This window comes from Xenopus laevis, chromosome 1S, assembly GCF_017654675.1.
Source record: "Xenopus laevis strain J_2021 chromosome 1S, Xenopus_laevis_v10.1, whole genome shotgun sequence".
Taxonomy (NCBI): Eukaryota; Metazoa; Chordata; class Amphibia; order Anura; family Pipidae; genus Xenopus; species Xenopus laevis.
Window position 1 is genome coordinate 150,845,156 of NC_054372.1, and position 16,996 is coordinate 150,862,151.

Consider the following 16,996-nt stretch of genomic DNA (forward strand, 5'->3'; position numbering starts at 1 on the left):
CTCCACTATGTAGGCCGGAAAAATTTTGGCCCAGCATAGGGCATACCTCCCAACATTTTGGAAATAAAAAGAGGGACAAAAAGTTGCCGCACGCAGTGTGGCGAAAGTTTTTTGACCACCCTAATTATTGTGTTCATTTTACTAAATTTGGCAGGTTATGAAAGTTTGAACATATTTCTGTGTTTGTTTTCAGTTATTACAGTTTTGCTAATGAAGTTGAATTGCCCTTTAAGCTGTGAGTCTAACATTTACCAAGGGACCTGTTATCTTAAATTGTTACAATTACTTATTTACTTATCTTGAAATTGTTACAAAAGTATCTTATATGCAGCTGTGGCTGTTCTGGGCTCTTACACATCTTATTCCCAAATTGTAGGGGGACTAAAAACAAGAAAAAGCAGTAAAACCCCACACTACCTAACTAAAATTAATTGAGATCTAATTATATAAGTGCTTAGTGCTATTATAATCATCTGCTTAGTTCTCAATCAATTTAGCACCAACATACAATTAATGGTATTTCAATCGATTGTGTTATATACAAGTAATTAAAATGATTAAAGTGCTTAAGTGCTATAAATTAGGTGCTGTGACTTTCAATAAAAGTTATCTACACACAATTGAAGAATAATGTAAAATTTCTTGGTTCTTATATGAATTGTGATCGAAATTGTAGGGGGACCTAAAATGTTTTTGCTGTGGGTCCTTGTTATTATTAGCTATGCCACTGATCCTGCTTTTGCTCAGTTTGGGTATTGAAGGTTAGGCAAAAGAGGAACAAAAGCAGAATGAAAAAAATTGTTGCTAGTGGAATACAAAGCACTGAGAGTGAGCCTGATATCACCCTCCCTCAGCAAACATAGCTTCTAAAGGGGGGTCCAGGAGGATAGAGGGCCTATTGGTACTACTAACTGCACGTTTACTATGGGTAGTAAATGGGTCCAGAATATTTTAGCAATGACTTATAACATACCCATCTCTGTATTTATTTACACATGCTCAGTTGTGGTGAAACAGAACTTGTCTGACCACAGTGTGTCCTGGATTAGCATTCTGCTCACTTGTCGGTCAATAGAATTGCCAGCAGGAAGCCATAGCTGCATATTGGCCTAGTCACAGTGAGAATTGTTCCCTTTCTCTAAACTGGAGTGGGGGTTTCCTTTCTCTCTTCATGAGACAGCCTTTCTGAAGCACTCACTTAGCATCAGAAAGAAATTCTGCATATCTGAAAAAAGAACTCAAAAGTGTCTCAATATAAAGCTCAATGTATTATATTTACATCAGAATTTTCTACAATGGGCCATCTGCCATTACTGTCTCACATTATAAGGCATTCTAGAGCTAATCATTAACTAGTGCACAAAGAGTAGAAACATGGGACAAAGTACAGCTGATCATTGTATCAACCAATGCTATGCAATCAAAACTATCTTTTTCCAAGGAAGAATGTGTTGCCAATTCTTATTCTTCTCATGTAATGACAGGTATTTATTAGATTCTGAAAAAGCTCAGTATTCTGTAATTGCACAAATAACAACACAACAGGCTTCCGTGTAACTGAGTGACTGAGTGAATGGGATGCCATGTGCCCACTTCTCCTCTGCCCCCCTCCAGACATACGGAAATCGTAGGGTTTCTGTGGTACAGGTAGGAGATCCTTTATTCAGAAACCTGTTACCCAGAATGCTCAGAATTAAGGGAAACAAATAATTATAATTTGAAAAAAATGAAAACTAAGCTGCAAGAATCCATATTGGAGGCAAAACACAGGGGAGCTGATGCCATGAGTCGAGCTGAGAAAGCAAAATCACTTACCAGGGACGACAATAAGCCACTTCTGGTAAATTCAAGAGACAAAATTCCAATTTTTTAAATCAGAATGTTGGCTCTTCTAGTGCAGTTTGACCCCCTTCATCCTCTCTGTGATGCAAAAACAAAAAACCAAGTAAGTGTGGGGGAGGGGCAAGGGGCAGCATCCACTAGGCAAAAAGTATCCTGTTCGGGTTATATAATATTTCAATGATTTTTTTTTAGATTTTTAGCAGACTTAATGGTGATCTGCAATACAGAAAGATCCCTTATCTAGAAAACCACATATACCTGTATAACCATGAGAGGTTGATCTTTGTCCTCCTCTGTAAAAATAGAACTCCTGAAATGTTTGTTTCCCATCTTAATTAACCTATGATAAACAAGGAAATATATGGGTAAACTCTATAAGCTAAATATCGCTATACAAGCTGAAGGGCAATAATAAGGCCAGCCCAGCAGTGCATTATTGTGCAAAATAACTCACGGATAATGTTATTGTGCAAACACCTCAAAGGACCTTCTCTGTGTGGAAGTGCAATTATTGAGGAGCAGGCACATTTCAGGGGCTGCAGCAGCCCCGATACCGCCCCCCCTCCCGCCCGCGCTTCTAACTTCTAGCGTCGGAGCGGGTGGAGGATGGGCCGCATCGCTAGTGCAGCGAGCGATATTGAGCTCGCTGCACTAGAAGAGCCTCATTTCCGTTTTAAAAAATGGAAATTCGGCTCTTAAAGTTACCAAAGGCTGCTTTTTGCCACCCTGGTAACTGGCCGCTCTGTGCCACCTGAGGCAAGATTCTCACCTTGCTTCATTGCCGGAGCGGCCCTGTTGAGGAGTAGGGCTTGCTTAAGACCTGTCATAGGCAAAAAAATATCTTGGTTTAAAGAATAGTTTTATATGCTCTAAAAATGTTTGTAGTTGCTCTAGAATTCTCACTACCACATGTCCAGAACATCATGACCTGGATGACTGAAAATCTTCTAAGACATTTGCCCATCTGATCATTGCTGGTTTGTCTTGTACCAATAAGGTTACTTGCCATATCAGCAGGTTCCGGGATAGTATGTAAAAGTCATCTAAAGGCACAGTAACACAAAAATACTAAAATGTTTTAAAGGAATAACAATATAATGTACTTTTGCCCTGAACTGGTAAAACTGGTGTGTTTGTTTCAGAAAGACTACTATAGTTTATATAAACAAGCTGCTGTGTAGTCAAAGGGGCAGCCAATCAAGCACAGGATACACAGTAGATAACATACGTTTTGAAGAATCCCATTGTTTACAAAAGAGCTTATCTGTTATCTGCTGTGTATACTGTGACTTTTCTCCTTTTTAGCTTTGAATAGCTGCCCCCCTTGCCGACACAGCAGCTTGTTTTATAAACAATAGTAGAGTTTCTGGCACAAACACACCAGTTGTACCAGTGTAGGACACCAGGATGTTATATTGTCATTCCTTTAAAACATTTTTTTGGTGTTACTGTTCCTTTAAATCTTCTTCAACTCTACTTGGAGAATGTGTTAAATATTAAATAGCATACTAATTGACTAAGCAAGTAAATGCTCAATTAAAATGACAAAGAAAGGTGCAAGAAAACAAAGGAAAAGGAACAGAAAGGAGAAGGTTAAGTTAGAAATCCAGGAGGTGCTTCAGGGTGAGTTACAGTGCAGCAATAATACATAGTAATTGATGTGGCTGGTTGCCTGCCAGATGGATGGTGACTAAAGATCATGCCGATACTATAATATCTTTTCCAATCAACTTTGTTTATCTTTGGATTCACATCTTTAGATGGATGCTAAATGCTGGTGCTCTAAGCTGTGCAAATCCCCAGCCCAAGAGAAGCAGTGATGAAAACATGACTGCATATTCAAAAGCAATTTCGGTTTGAATTTGAAATGCAGTAGAGATTTCTGGGAAACTAATAATCCATGGCCCAGATTTATGGCTTTGATCCTTACGGATCTCTGACCCCTGCCACTTGCAGCAGCTACAGGCTGCAGTAATGTCCATGATGTTGTTTCTATGACATTCAGTATCGTCAAAAATATACAAATACTTCTCTGCTCTGAATTTCATGTTTGATTCCATTAGTATTTGGTCAGACTAAAATGGACTAAAATGGCACATGAGTCACAAGTACCTTTTCTGGAAAAAAAATACCGGCCTTCCTATATATTTACCTTTTTTCCCTATTAATAACATTGGAAACAACCATCATTTTTACAGGCCAGGCCGGTAAAATACCAGCCAGGTGGCAACCCTAGTCACAAGACTGGTAGAGATTTCAGCTTTCTGACTGACAAATGTAGCCTGTTTTACTTCTGAATCTGCTTGGTAATCTCCTGGTTTATTCTGCTGGCTCCTGATTTCAGAACTGTTTGTGCAACTCTCCAGATTGTCTGTCTTTCTTCCGTCACTGTTCCCAGCAATGTATTTTTCTCCATGATCCCGTGTTGCAACTGCTAATGTTTAAAGGGCAAGCCAACCCCAAAATAAAAATTGTATAATGAAAGAAACCATAATACTAAGCAACTTTCCAATATACATTCAATAAAACCTTTCAGATATTTTAAAGTTATGTGTAAAAACAATTGCTACTGAAAGCAGCATGTGCTTAAAGGGATTCTGTCATGATTAGTATAATGTAATTATTATTTCTAAATAACACTGCAAATAATTCAAACTACCATATAACATTTCATTCCTGAACCAGCAAACGTATTTTTTTTCGTTGTAATATTGGTGTGTAGGCAGCCATCTCAGGTCATTTTGCCTGGTCATGTGCTTTCAGAATGAGCCGTTGTTTCTCCTACTCAATGTAACTGAATGTGTCGCTGTAGGACCTGGATTTTACTATTGAGTGCTGTTCTTAGGGAGCTGCTATCTTTTGTAAGGGAGCTGTTATCTTGTGTTAGGGAGCTGCTATGTTGTGTTAGGGAGCTGTTATCTGGTTACCTTCCCATTGTTCTGTTGTTGGGCTGCTGGGGGGGAAAGTGAGGGGGTGATATCACTCCAACTTGCAGTACAGCAGTAAAGAGTGACTGAAGTTTATCAGAGCACAAATCACATGACTGGGGCAGCCTGGAAACTAACAATATGTCTAGCCCCATGTCAGGTTTCTAAATTAAAAAAATCTGTTTGCTCATTTGAGGATTATATTTAGTGCAGAATTCTGCTGAAGCAGCACTATTAACTAATGCGTTTTGAAATTTTTTCAAATGCCTTGTCTTATATTGTATCAACAGTCCACCAGGACAGAGAATAGAAAGGGACTGACAGACCCTGCTTTCAATAACAGTACATATACAAATAACTAAAAACCATAGAACATGTGTAATGAATGTATATTGCAAAGTTGCTTATAATTATGTGTTCTCTTATTAGGCAAAAAATATTTTTTTGGGTTGACAATCCCTATAAATAAGTGGTGCTTAATGATGGTATCATTTCTGATTTCAAGTGACGACTTTTGTGCCATATGACTCACTGAAACTGATGTGTGATAAGAAATGTGTTAAACACTATAGCGCTCATGCCCAGTTCCCCACAGAGTGTGCAAAAAAATGCTTCACTTCACTGTATGGCACATTGTGCATATAGCTCCAGTCCTCTGTGCTCCATTTCAGAGAGAAGAGACCTGTGGACTGTGCTCTGAATTCAGTGCATTAAATTGAAATGCATTCAGAAGGGGTGGGCAGGGGGACACAGGTTGGCTTAGGATGCGTTCAGATAGGCTGTTTCTCCACCTGCATTTATCCACAGGTTGTGAAACAATGCCATGTGACTCCAAGAGCAGATTTCAGCACAGAAAAACGAAGGTATGCATTTTTATGACAAGCCAATGCAGTGCCTATCATCTTAAAGGAAAACTATACTCCCAAAATGAATACTTAAGCAACAGATAGTTGTTTATATCAAATTAAGTGGCATATTAAAGAATCTTACCAAGTTGGAATATATATTTAAGTAAATCTTGCCCTTTTACATCTCTTGCCTTGAACCACCATTTAGTGATGGTCTGTGTGCTGCCTCAGAGATCACCTGACCAGAAATACTACAACTCTAACTGTAAAGCTGGCCATAGATGTTGAGATTTTTAAAAGATCAGATCCTGATCGTGAGACCACGATCTTCTCAGAATGATCGTACGATCGTACGAATTTACCATCAACTAAAAAGACCAATTTACCAGGAAAACAAAGGGGAGCTGCCTGCTTGGCCCTGCAAACATAGAGAAAGATTGCACTGGGACCGACAAAGATTTTTTGACCTGGCCGATCAATTTCCCGACAGATGTCGGCCGAAAAATCGTAAGATGTACGATCGTTCGAATACCACTAACCACACGATAATTGGTCGGGCTTCCCTAAAATCGGTCGTTCGGCAAGAAGAATCGTCGCGTCTATGGGGAGCTTTACAGGAAGAAGTGTGGAACCAAAAGACCTAACACGTTTGGTTTGTTTGTATGCACAGCAAATCTTAGGATCCCACGGGGTGGCCCTTATTTTTTTAAAATTGCAATTTCTATTTAGTATTACCCAATGGCATATACTACTAAAAAAAAGTATATTATTATGAAAAAAGTTTATTTACATGAAGCAGGGTTTTACATATGAGCTGTTTTATACAATCACTTTTTATAGAGACCTACATTGTTCGGGGAGTATAGTTTTCCTTTAACACAATTAGTGGATGATGCAGTTCTGTTTCGATCACATTAGCCTTTATCACACTCATTAGATTTAACTGCAGGCAATTGCCCAATAAATGGCATATTAAGGCGATCCCCTGCATTCTGGTTTAAGGGCTCTTACACATGGGGGTTTCTACCCTGCATTCCATTTTAATCTGGTCATACGCTGGGGAGCGCGTTCTCATGACGCATGTAAGAGCTGAATGCAGGTGGAACACAACATGTTGCCCGGCTGCTCCAGTTCAACCTTGCCTGTCTCTTCCTTTCCGAGTATTTGTTCTTTTAGTGATTTTGCCCTTCTTATAGCTTTTTAATTTTAAAGCACTCAGCCACAGGGGAGCACAAGAACCATGGAAGCGCCAAACGTCAGTGGAACGCAACATTCTGCCTTCAACCTGCGTTTGGCGCTTACATGTGCCTGTGTCAATACCGGCCCTTCAAATTAATTAGATGTGTTCCTTTCCATGCTCCCCTGCGGCTGAGCACTTTAAAATACAACACAGGGTAGTGTAGGTTTGAGCGCTCATCAGTATCCTGATAATAGTGTGTTAGGATATTTTAAGTCAACTGAAAAAACTCCATAGTGACTACTCATGCCATCCATTTGTACACATTCAGGTGCATGTAACCATTGAATACAGGTGTGATCCACCAGCTTTCAGCTCTTACACGTTCCTGTGTGAGTACAGTCCTAGAAGAGTCAAAGAACGTGTTTTGTCCTGCACTGCCCTGTAGTGCAAAATATACCCCTGAACAATGTAGGTCTCTATAAAACCTTATGGCATTAAAACAGCTCGTACTGCATGTAAAACCCTGCTTCATGTGAATAAACCATTTTCATAATTATATACTGTACTTTTTAGTAGTGTGTGCCATTGGGTAATCCTAAATAGAAAATTTTAAGACATAAGGGTTTGGATTTGCACCCATCCAAGCACATGAGCACACCTTGCTTACCTTCTTCTCTAAGCAGGTGCGCCCGACCAGAGCCAGCAGTGCAAATAAAAATAAATATTAAATAATAGACATAATTATTATTATATCATTATTATATCATTATTGAATCGAGTTGTGCCCCTGATAACACTGGGCCCCTAGGATATATCCTAGGGTTGCATGTACATTAATTTACCTCTGCTTTCCCCTGTTTGCTGGCTCATTATAAGTGCTTAGTTTAGTTACTGATCAGCACATCTTGCACACGACTAGTGATGGCAATGATGGGGGGTAGCGTGGAAATTTTCAGGGGTACATAGAACAAATTGAGCAGTGTGCCGTCCCTCCTGTTTAATAAACAAATTGTAAAAGTTCATTTTAGTGGCACCAATACTCTGAAGCGAGAAAATTGCACTTATAAAATCATGGCAGAGAAGACCCTGGCTGGAAGTGGTGGTCCACAACAGCTGGGGTCCTAAAGTGGTTCCCAAAAACATCATGGCATGTCTTTTGGGTTTGTTACATTCTCAGAGTCTGAATTCTTTCATATTCTCTGCCATGGAAAAATAAAATGAGGGCAGCTGAAAGTATTCTTCTGTGTATAATAAACCAGGGCCAGTTTCATGATCCAACTAAACCCTGTGATGGACTGTTCTACCTCATTTTCTTTCGCATTAAAAATACCCTCCCTCCATCCTTGCCTAGATGACAATATATTCTCTTTCTCTCTGACCTTGTACTGTAAAATGCACAGAGCCACGTGTTACAGCGTAAACCTCCTTATATAGAGTGTGAGAGAGATGAACTGCTGCTACTATACACAGCTGTAATTCCAGGCTCATCCCTGTTCCTAAAAACTGAGTGTGTAATGCCTGAAGAGCAAGCTCCCTAGATACCAGCTCTCCTCAGATAAGAGCTTATGGAAAGCTCAGAGAAGCACTTCAACTTAGTAGTTTGGAGTTGTGACAAAAGAAAAGCTTTCACAGTATCAGAAACAGTCAAGAGTATTTTATAAAGATTATTTTTATATAAAATCTATTTTATAATTTATGTTTATTTTCCTGGAAAGCACAGACTGCAGAGGAATAATTAAGTCATGACAGCTGAGAGTGCAGTCACACATAGGCAGTCACTTGAAGGGTATAATTAGGAGGTGTAAGGGAATGCAAATACTGAAGAGCCCAGGGACCTTGGGGGGGGGATAGCCACAAATAATGAATTCTTTCCTATTAGATGATTAAGAAAACTGCAATAAAAATGGCCAATCCATAATTATACACACAGGGACTAAGGGATATAAGCAGATAGGGACTAGGACTATAAATCTGCTGGTGATACAAAGCATGGAGTGTTGGGGGGGGCATACATATCACTGGGTGCAGCATGTGCAATTTCACTGTAGAAACCCAGTTGCAAAAAGGATAAAGGTGAAAGAATGGCTCTGTTCATTTTTGCACTAGGTCCCTCACTGGTTCTGTTAGGCAAACTGGAATTAATTACATGAGAGAGAGCCCCCGGATTCCTACAATGGTCAACTAGAAGATGAAAAGTATATAAAACAGGGATGTCCAAACTCTGCAGATTATCTGTTATTAACTGCAGTGTAATAAGGATTAGGTTTATGGAACACCAGGAATTGTCTTGTCTGGCGTATTTCTGTCTGTAGATGCATTCCTGTCACGCCCATGCTGCTTGCCATTGACTAGTAAGGACAACATTTGTCACCAGAAGTGACAGATTGATTTCAGCCTGAAAACGTTCAAATGTGCACTGGTGACAGGTAAATGCCATTTAAGTCAATAGCAAGTAACATGGTATTGACAGGTGGTCCCATACTGTATTAAAAAAAATGCTATGCTTAAAGGGGTTGTTCAGTTCAGTTGTTTTTAGATTGCTCACCAATTGCTTTCCATCTTTTATTTTTTACCTTTTTCCAAAAATGTAAGTTAAAATTCTAATGTCCATGTCTCTAGTGTCTCAGTCTGGCAGATCAGTGATCCAGGAGCGTCTGAACTGTTACAATTTGATACATTTAGTTGATAAATTTCTCAGCAGCATCTGTGGAATATCAGCAACTATTGTATCAATTCTAACAGCAGTCTTTAATGAAACTCATGGATTCTGCTCAGCAGGGACAAACATAACAAATGTATCAATTAAATGTATCAATTTAGAACAGGTAAAGAGTCCCCCCGAGGTTCTTAGAAGGTGAAAAATTAAATATTTAAAAAACGATCACAAATAGAAAATACAAAGTAATTGGAAAAAGTTTTTATATCTGGTGAACTATATGAAACCAACTGAACTTAAAACGTTTGGAAGGTGAACAACCCCTTTAAGGCAAAGAGAAAAATAGAAATAAGGCTTTCTATGCCCAGTATCACGATCAGGACTGGGGAAATGCTTTATATGTCCCTGCATTTGTTTAAATTATAAATTTAATTAAATTATAGACACGAAATGCTGCAACTGTATCTATTACTAGGGATGCACCAAATCCAGGATTTGGTTCTGGATTCTGCCTTTTTCAGCAGGATTCGGATTCGGCCAAATCCTTCTGCCTAGGCGGAAGCGAATCCTAATTTGCATATGCAAAGTAGGGGTGGTGAGGGAAATCTCGTGACTTTTTGTCACAAAACAAGGAAGTAAAAAATGTTTTTTCCTTCCCACCCCTAATTTGCATATGCATTTGATTTGGTATTGGTTCGGTATTCGGCCAAACTTTTGCGAAGGATTCTGGGGGGGGGGGACATTTAACCCAATTTCATGTCCAGCTGTTGGCGGACCAAACGGATCCGGTGGCCAAACTGAAACCCTAGAAATCCCCAGAAATCCCCAGAAATAGAGTTCCCTGCATTTGCCCATATTAATATATTAAAGGATATTAACATATGTTGTGCAAAAAGCCTTCACCTTTAGACAAAACAGGAAATGATTGCCCATGTATTGCAATATTCTGTACCTAAGCTAAATAAATATTTAGGGAGGCTTTGCTACAGCAAAAAGTGATTAATATCTATATATTGATATAATCACAAGTTCTACAACATAAAACCTTCTATTGGTAACCTCCCCAAAGAAAAATAGCACTCTCTTCCTCTGCTCACATTCATCAGATTCAGTTCTACTATGTCATCTCTTAAATGGTTGCATTTTAGTCACCAGAGGGATCACATGAAATTAAACAGTCGCCCATCTATGCAATGTCCATTTCAACAGTGTTCAATTTATAGTGCAATACTTTATATTAGGGATGCACCGAATCCACTATTTTGGAATTGGCCAAACTCCCAAATCCTTCTCAAAAGATTCAGACGAATACCGAACCTAATCCTAATTTGCATATGCAAATTAGGGGTGGGAAGGGGAAAACATTTTTTGCTTTCTTGTTTTGTGACAAAAAGTCATGCAATTTCCCTCCCACCCCTAATTTGCATATGCATATGCAAATTAGGATTCAGATTTGGTTCGGCCAGGAAGAAGGATTCTGCTGAATCCAAATCCTGCTGAAAAAGGTCAAATCCTGGCCTAATTCCGAACTGGATCCTGGATTCGGTGTGTTCCTACTTTATATATTCCGGCCTGCTGGGGCCCCCTAAAATTGACAGGGCCCATAGCTGACTGAGTCTAGGGAGTTGTATGTATAATCCAGATCTGGTTAGATAACCTTTATAGCCATTTATAGCTTGGTTGAAATGTAGCCAACTGCTTTAGAGAGACACATTGAATCAGCCTCCCAGAGCTGCCATCAGTCTCATAAGTACCTAATTCTTTTTGGAGTGAAATGTGATTATTTTTAGCCAGGCATAATCCTTTGTTTATCATACTTGCAGGATTGATTCCCTGTGAAGAATGACCTGATTAAATGCAGGTACAGGAGAAAAAGAGACAGATTTTTCAATCTGAAAGGAGTATAGTACAACTGTGCTGCAGCCCCCACAGAGAAGCTTTATTACTGGCAGTGCAGCAGCATGAGGAGAGAATACAAACTTCCCCACTCGCTGCTCTGAATACTAAAATCTAAAGCTCTCTCTCTCACGTTCATATGCTGCCTGTGACAATTCTGTCTGTCTGAGATATGAATATTCTGTTTTAGCAACTCTGAAGAAGTGGCTACCCAGTGGATGAATATGTCATTTCTTCTGCAAGCTGCATGGACCATAAAAGTATGGACTCACCTATCCTTAGCCCCATGTTTGTGCTTTGGTGCATTCTAACTTGGTGGCGAAAGAAGAAACAGCAAATAGAAAAGTTGTGACTACAACTGCAAACATTATAGAGTACATGTGTTTCCCCACGATGCAGCGTTTTTCCCAGAATTCTAGCATCATTGCAGTTAAAAGGGCACAATTGAGCACGTGTTTCATCATAAATGGAGCACCATTATTTGTGAAGATTGCCTGGAGTAATTTTTGGTACTATGGGAATAACTCCAGTACTGGCTTGTAAAAAAATAAAAACATTTATTGAAACACAGGCAGACTTGTCCCGTTTCATATTGTAGGTAGCATTTAATAATAAGCACAAACACACAATAATCGATAGTATTGCACTTACACTCAAGCAATTACTGATTTTAATGTACTAACTATACGTTAGCTAAAGCATACCCTAGTTATTGGGTGTGTGTGCCTGTTCATTTGAGCATACCATGGCTTGCTCTGTTATTCTTTTAAAGAGTGTTTATTATGTAATTAAAAACCATGAGTATTTCAAACATACAAATCTGTTCATCTCTGACTGCCCAAATGGACCTTATTTATCATCAAAAAAGTCTGAAAAAATTGGATCAGGCAAAAATCCAATAACTTCGGAGCTTTGCCCGAAAAGCACACATTTTTCTGAGTTTTCAGACTTTTTGGTTCAAAATCCCCGAAATTATTGGATATCAGACACTGGGACCTTCCCCATTGACTTATACAGGACCTCGAGAGCTTTGAGATGCCGGATTTTCAGAGTCGGACATTTAAGACCATCAGGCTTTAATAAATTCTGAAAAATTAGTAGTTTTTTATTTAGTCCAAAAACCACTAATTATTCGAATTTCGTATATATTCGGAGCATAATAAATAACCCCCTATGTGTTGGATCACCATGAATGGTTAACTCATTAGGGTTCCACTCATATGAAAGATAAAGCAAATTTTAAATCCTGCACTTCAAGTTATGGGCTGCAAAGTCATTATTATGCAATCTTGATTTCATTAATCATCAAAAAATCATTTAATCATTGATTATGTGTCCAACTCACCATTAGTTAGATAGGTAAGAGGCAAATCCAAAGAAAAGGCAGGGACAGTACTGGGTTTAGTTGATTTCAGCACAGATCTGCAGAATTCTCCAGAGGTATCTGATTCCTTTGCCACTCTTGTTTGGTTGCAACACTGTCTTTGAAAATACCTGATCTTATCAGAATTAAAACTTCCAAGGATTCTCTGTTCTGCCTTCAGTTAGTTAGTAGATCTGATATAATAGAGCATGTAATGCAAATTTAGATCTGCCTAAGGCAATAACTCAGAACCACTGATAATTAGGTTATAAAACCGAGCTAAACTAATGATTAACAGAGGCAACTATAATTTGCCAGACTAATGGGTTGGGCAATGGTGATTATTTATCAAAGGGAATCTCCACCCAAAAATGGTTTAGCACAGTTAGGGCAGAGACACACACAAAGATTTGGGGGGATTTAGTCACCCATCGACAAATCGCCTCTTCTTTCGGCCACTAATCACTCAAAATAGCCTTACTGCCAGCTAGAATCTAAATAGCCAGCGGGTTGGTAATCGGAGTGCTTCGTTTTCCAAAGTCGCCTGAAGATTACTTGTGAGACAACTTCGGGCGGCTTCAGAAAACGAAGCGCTTCGAGTGCCATTTAGATTTAGATTTTAGTCAGCTGGAAGGCAGTTCAGCTAGATTAGTCTCCCGAAGAATAGGCGATTTTTTGCCTTCACGTGTGTCTCTGCCCTTAAAGAAATATAAACAGCTTTTCAATATGCTTTAAATGTCTGAATGTCCCAGTACCTAACTGGTTCAGACAGGGGTCCCCAACTTTTTTTTTACCCATGAGCCAGATTCAAGCATGAAATAAGGTCCAAGGGGATCACAAATTAAGGCTGTAAGTGGCTATTTAGTAGCCCCTGTGTGGTCTGAAAGCTTACAGGAGATTCTGTTTAGCAGTAACCTTGGTTTTTATGGCACCAAAACTTGCCTCCAAGCCAGGAATTCAAACATAAACATGTGCTTTGAGGCCACTGAGACTAACATATTCAAAATACTATCCTGTATATAGTTGCAACAATGTAGTCACAGCATTTGAACTGTTGCCTTGCCTATTTATCACCCATCTTGGCTATTATAGACAGAAGCTAGAGACCTGTTTATATGTAGCAAAGGTGTATGAACCACTAATTAAAGGCTTTTAATAACTTTTTTCTGCAAAGAAGCTCAACAAAACTGCCTACGGGTAAGAACAAAAATCATTTACATGCCTGAATTACTTTGCAAATCAGACTAGTGCCCCAGGCCTTACACACCCATTTAGGGCCTATATATTTAAAGGGAGCTATGTTTAGTAAAAAGAGTACAAAATACCACACTTACTGCATCTAATATTTTTGTTAAGTGCAGATATATATAACATTGTATCTGAAGGCTTATACACATTATAAACATTACTTCTTGTTATGTGTTATAAATGCTCTAGCCCTGTGATCACATCCCCCAGTATCTGAGTTCTGAATGTTAAACCACTGCTATGACTTTGCATTAAGGTCAATGGGCGTCAAAAAATTTTTTACGCATGCAACTTTTTTGAGGAAGCAAATTTTTGCAGCAGTCTCATGAAAAAAATTTGCAGGTGGCGAAGTGTGTAAATTCGCCGTGAATCTGCGCCTGGTGAATTTACTAATTACTAATTATCATGGCATATTAAAGAATCTTACCAATATATATATACACTGAGCGCGCGCGTATGCGCAGGGTGATGCCGCCGCACATGCGTGAGGTGACGCTGGGGCACATGAGTGAGACGACGCTGGTGCGCATTCGCAGAGGCACAAGAAGAAGACAGCGTTTACAAGAAAAAGATGGAGAGTGAGGGGATCGGACATGGGGTAGGCGACAGAGTAGGTACGTGCCTGGAGCCCCCCCAGCTTTGCGCCCTAGGCACGTGCCTACTCTGCCTACCCCCTGACCTGGCCCTGGTTTGTGTGCACTATGGATTATATGGTCCCAGGGGGATGGCCTACTTCTTAAAGGAGCAGTTCATGTAAAGCTTGAACTTTAGCCAAAAATTTCATGTATAAAGGCTGGAGTGACTGGATATCTAACATAGTTGCCAGAATCCAACTTCCTGCTTTTCAGCTCTCTAACTCTGAGTTAGTATGTGACTTGAAGGGGGCCCACATGGGACATAACTGTTCAGTGAGTTTGCAATTGATCCTCAGCATTCAGCTCAGATTCAAAAGCAACAGATAAGACACATGTGGCCCCCCCTCAAGTCTCTGGTAACCAGTCAGTGTAAAGAGAGAGCTGCAAAGCAGGAAGTATTGTTCTGGCTATTATTATTAGACATCCAGTCACTCCAGGCTTTATATTTGACATTTTTGGTTTATTTTGCATAGCTTATGTTTTTACCCAATTTTTTTTACACTGAACAATTCCTTTAAAATGGGCATTTTCTTTTTAAGGTTACCCAATGGCACATACTACTAAAAAAAAGTATATTTTAAAGTATATCTTTATTAAAATGGTTTATTTACATGAAGCAGGGTTATCCACATGAGCTGTTTCATGCAATATATTTGTATTGACCTACTTTGTTGGGGGTAACATTTTTATTTATGTGGTTTTGGCATAAAGCTCAAGTCAGAGATTTTCTTTTAAAGAAATACTTTTATATGTATTTAATATGGCCTTGTGAATCATTGGGTGCCTACCTGTTGCTGCATGTTATATGGCTTGCTCCATCAAAATGGTCCAAACTGGTCCCCATAGTTGATAGGACCAGCCCAGTCTATATCTACCCTGACAATGCTTTGTGACCTGACTGCTAAGCTTAATTTCATATGACATTCCATGAGAATAGGAACTATTCTTTGGTCACTCTTAATGCTACTTTATTTACACAAATTATTTTGCAGGTAAGAGCTGTCACTGAAAATAGCAATTGCCAAATATCAGCCAAGAAAACTTTTTATGTTTAAAATGTTTAAAAAATAGAAAATAAAATCACCAGAAAACAATATTTTTTATATTAAGTTGGCTTTGAAGAATAATAAGCTTAGAAAAATGCTGGTGTAACCAAGCAAAGTCTTTGTATAGAGATATAATAATCATCACCCATCACCCATAACTTCACTTGGATATAAACAAGTTCAGACAGAGCCAGCAGTTAAAGAACTGATTAATGACACCATGTTTTTTGAGGCCAAGTGGCTGCAGCACAGTCATTTAATGACGTTGACAAAGAAGTATATGCAAATGATACAATGCTGTGCAATCCTGCTTGGCACAGTAACAGTATATATAATATTGCAGATATTAAGTGAATACGTGCAAATTTTAATCCTGGGCTAGAGCTGCAGCATTGTGCAGATGAATGCAGGTGCTCTCTCACATAGGAATCTAGTAACTGGGGTGTTTGCGTGGTTGGGGCAAGTGGAGAACAACAAGGGAACCTGTGCATAGAAAAACATGACAAAGTGGCTCTAAAGTGATAGACACATTTCTGAAGGCTATTGAAAGGTGCATCCATATGTTATTAATTCATAAATTGTTTGTACAAATAATGACGTTTTAGTAACTTGCATAAATGTGGAGTCCACATTTCATAAATAATAAGTAAACCAAAGTCAGCAATATTACTAGTCTAGCTAAGTGCAAGAGAACCTTAGGAAATACTAGTAGGATGGCAGGAATTTAGTTAGAACATGTCAGGGCTTTGGTTTTAAGGAAAAAGCCTACCAGAGTGGGCCTCTATTTAGCCTAACTCAGTGAGTAAAAGGGAAGAGGAACCCATCTGTAGGATTGGTGTTTCCTTGCTGTAGAAGCAGTGTCCAGAGTCCCATATGACCAGTCAGGACAATGTTACCTGAGGCACAGAAGAAATTTAAACCTTTTTCTCAGACCTTTCTCTTGTCTTGAACCCAGGGTAGCCAAACATCAGGAAAATTGAAGTCAGAGGTCCTGTGAGTAAAGATTTACCAATGCAGCGTAACATCCACAGATGTCCCAATGTCCACAAAACATTTACATATGGGTAAATATCCTATTGCATGAAAAACAAAAATCCGATACTTGCACTCCACATCTAAATCATTCCATGCATGTCCATATAGTTGCCCAGCACCACTGCCAAAAATAATGGCAACTGGAGTTAAAAAACATTACACTGTGATTAAAACACATGGCAATTACATCTGAAATCAAACTTTTCATGGTAAGTAAATGATCCTTATTTTCTACGTCATTTGAGTATTCACAGATTATTCTGCTTTTATTGATATGTAACTCAAAACATTATTTGTTAATGTTTGCTTAAAAACCACTG

The 16,996-nt window shown here is 39.0% G+C and overlaps 1 long non-coding RNA gene across 1 annotated transcript; it reads left to right on the forward strand.

Annotated features, from left to right (window-relative positions):
* Positions 1-3,221: 3,221 nt before the first annotated feature.
* On the forward strand, positions 3,222-11,919 carry LOC121399497. Its single transcript, XR_005965083.1, has 2 exons — positions 3,222-3,465; positions 11,277-11,919. It is a non-coding gene; the product is annotated as an uncharacterized LOC121399497 (long non-coding RNA).
* The last annotated feature ends 5,077 nt before the right edge of the window (positions 11,920-16,996 follow it).